Source organism: Dendroctonus ponderosae, unplaced genomic scaffold (assembly GCF_020466585.1).
Source record: "Dendroctonus ponderosae isolate FM_Combo_2020 unplaced genomic scaffold, Dpon_F_20191213v2 Dpon_F_20191213_1, whole genome shotgun sequence".
NCBI lineage: Eukaryota > Metazoa > Arthropoda > Insecta > Coleoptera > Curculionidae > Dendroctonus > Dendroctonus ponderosae.
Genome location: NW_026017110.1, coordinates 50371657 through 50374964, shown reverse-complemented (window position 1 = coordinate 50374964; position 3308 = coordinate 50371657).

Sequence of the window (3308 nt, the reverse complement as noted above, 5' to 3'; positions counted from 1 at the left end):
TAGCCTTTGTTCTCCGAGTTCTAGCAGGCCTGGAAGTGGTTGCCTTCCGGCTGAGAAAACTCTGGCTTGCGCCTTCTCCGGGCTGAATTCCATTTTCCAATCCCTGTTCCATTTCTCGATCTTGATGAGGTCTCTTTGGAGTTTGGCTGTCATTCCAGAACCTTTTCCAATTGCAGTGAGTGCTACATCGTCTGCATATATGTAGCTCTCCGTTGCTTTTGTCATTGGAATGTCTGCCATGTAGATGTTGAACAACAGGGGACCCAACACGGACCCCTGAGGTACTAAGCAGTAAGTAAGCAGTACTAGCTTCTCCTCTCTTGTATCCTGTAGGTGGTTCAGGATACACACCTCCATGACCTTGCTCAGTGTAGGCAGTAGACTGATGGGCCTGTAGGACGTAAGCAGCTTCCTATTCTTGCCTTTTTTGGGTACCAATACCATTATTGCCTTCTTCCAGATGGTCGGGAAGTATTGAAGGTCCAAAATTCCATTTGCCACTGTGGTAAGGTCTTCAATAGCTGTTTGCGGTAGGTTTTTGAGGACTTCGTTTGTGATTCCATCATGCCCAGGGGCTTTTTTTCTCTTGGCCGCCTTGACGATGTCGTGGATAATCTCTTTGGTGACTCTTCTGTATTTGGTGGGCTGCCAGTTTTGGAGATGAGTGGCTACCAGCTCATTAACTGTCCTCTCTTGTTCTGGGTGATCACCCAGGTTTTCCCGGAACTGGAGCTCTAGGTGGGCGGCAAAGATTGGTGATATTGGCTTCCTTGGTCCGGCTGTGAGGCACCTGGCCCGCTTCCAGAGTTCGCTTCTTAACTCATCAGCCTCTAATTCGTCCATGCGACCCTCCCAGAGTTGCGATCGAAGGATTTTCATGTCTTCCTTGATTGCATTCTGGAGGCGGTTGGCTTGTCTCTTCAGGTATGGGTCTTGCGTTCGCATGACTCTATGTCTTATCCGGTTTTTCTCCCTGATTTTGGTTTTTAACCAGGAAGGAATTCTGTCCATTTGGGCTATCAGAACTACAGATAGACATGTTGAGGTAGCCAGGGCGTTCTTAATATCCCTGGTAAGTCTTTCGGCTGCCTGGTCCAGGTGTTCCTTTGTTGTGGGCTGATGGATCCTGCTGGTGCTTTCCAATGTTCTCTGGAAAGCCTGCCAGTTGGCGACCGTGGAATTTGTCACCCGTCTGCGGGTGCCCTAAATAACGTCAATGATTTCACATCCACACAATGGTGTGGAAACAAGTTGGTGTCGCCATCTATTGCTCTTGTCTGAGTGTCCAAGCAGACTTACTAGAAGACACCAAACTAGGAAATAAGAATAATAATGTGTCTTAAGATACTTGTGTGTTGATGCTCTTACGACGCGGCACTGATTAGCTTCATTCGCCGTAACGATTCAGAACTGGTTCGGAACTGATCGCATTAACATTCGCGGTAAAAAAATTACTCGTTCTGAACCGAAAGTTCTATGTTCGCGGTATAGTAAGAACTGGTTCAGAACCCGTTCGTTATCGGTTCTAGCAGTTCTAAGATTAAAGGAAGGACCAGTGGTTCTGACAAGCGCAGAACAAACAAAACATAAGGTTCGCATCGGGATCGGGACTTCCACTTTTCGCCACAGATTATAAGATATCACATCAAATCCGTTTTTCGAACTTTTAAAAGACTATTTCTATACTTTTATTTTTCTATTTTCAACTATGGCTCCATTGGTTAAGCATTACTTCGATCGATTGATTTTCACGATTTGATAATCAAGAAAACCAATTTTTAATTATATAGTAATTTATAAATCACTATTAAGTTTAAGAATTATTAGGTTTTTTATCTTTGTATCGCATTTAATTAACTAATTTTGATCAGAACGCCAATGTAAAAATAAACTTAGAATTGCCTACACATGCAAGCAATTTTTCGCCTCAGGGTGAATGGAAACAAAGCCATAAATTTGAATTAAGAAACGGGATGCAGAGAAAAGGTCGTCGGTGGTACCAATTGTATCCACCAGCCGTAAATGTACAAAAAATGCAAATTAAATACAGCAGATGTAGGATCTTGCGTTTGTACAGTGGCTTTGTAAAAATTAATTAATTAAATGCCATAGAAACCTCAAAAATTATTTTTTATGCAAAATAATTAAAAACTGTCACTTTTCGCAGATAAACCATGATCATAAAAAAACAGCAATTCGGTCTTTCCACTTTCACTTCATTGAATTTCAGTTTAGGGAAATTACTGTTACGCCCAAAGTAACTAAAATCCTGTTGTATAGTCCAGTCAAATTATCTTAACATCCTAAAACTTGTCTCATCACCTACTTATGATGGTGGGGACGCGACTGTAGATAACTAAGATCAAAAGTGAAAAACAATCCTTTTTGCGCATTTTTTGCAAATATTTCGTTTCCTGTAAGTTTTACGGTATTTCAATTTATTTTGAATATTGTAGTGGATTAAATTCTCTACAACCTTTGTTTTAAAAAATTTTTTATACGTTAAACCGTTTTAGAGATAGAAGGCGGAGAGCGCGCAGTGTCTAACTATGTACAGGGTTATTGATTGCACTTTGGCCACCCCGTTTTAACATTTAATTTGAAAATTAGATGTTTGCTAACTTGTGGGATCACAATAGCAATAAATTCTGAAAATTTTTGCGAATAATTTTTTTGGCTGTTATTTTTTAGTGTCCTTAAAATCATTTGTACTTTAAGTATAAAATATTATTTGTTGTAAAGTTATATATTTAAAAAATATGAATTACTATTGTTTTAAAATTGTTTCTGCAAGTGACGCACAATTGCCCATCACCTTATGACGCTTCTATATCACGGCAACCACAGTGAAGTCACATTCACAGGTTAAATTCACGGTTATAACAGTTATTTTAAAATAACGGATTAGCTCGTCTCTAGAAAACGCCAAACCGGTCCTGGAGGTAGGTGCCTGAGGTTGGTGCATTTCGAAATCTGCACTTGCCTATTTCGCAAGCTCATGACTGCTCTGCTGATGCCAGTGATGCCCAAAGCTTCATTGATTAGAAGGCCTGTTTCGGGTTTTAAAATTTAGACTTAAAAAAGAGTTTAAAATTTAAACTCTGATCTGACTGGACTCAGCCAGTGCATTCGAATTTGATGGATGTTCAAGTATTGCCGAGGACAAAAAAAATTCAAATTCGGGGCCATTGTAGAAAGATTTTTTCGCGTCCAAACCAGTCTCGTGCCCGAAGGGCTCGGCACAACTTGTACGTCCATTAAACTCGAATGTATTTGTTGGGCCGGGCCCTACGGATACGATACTGATT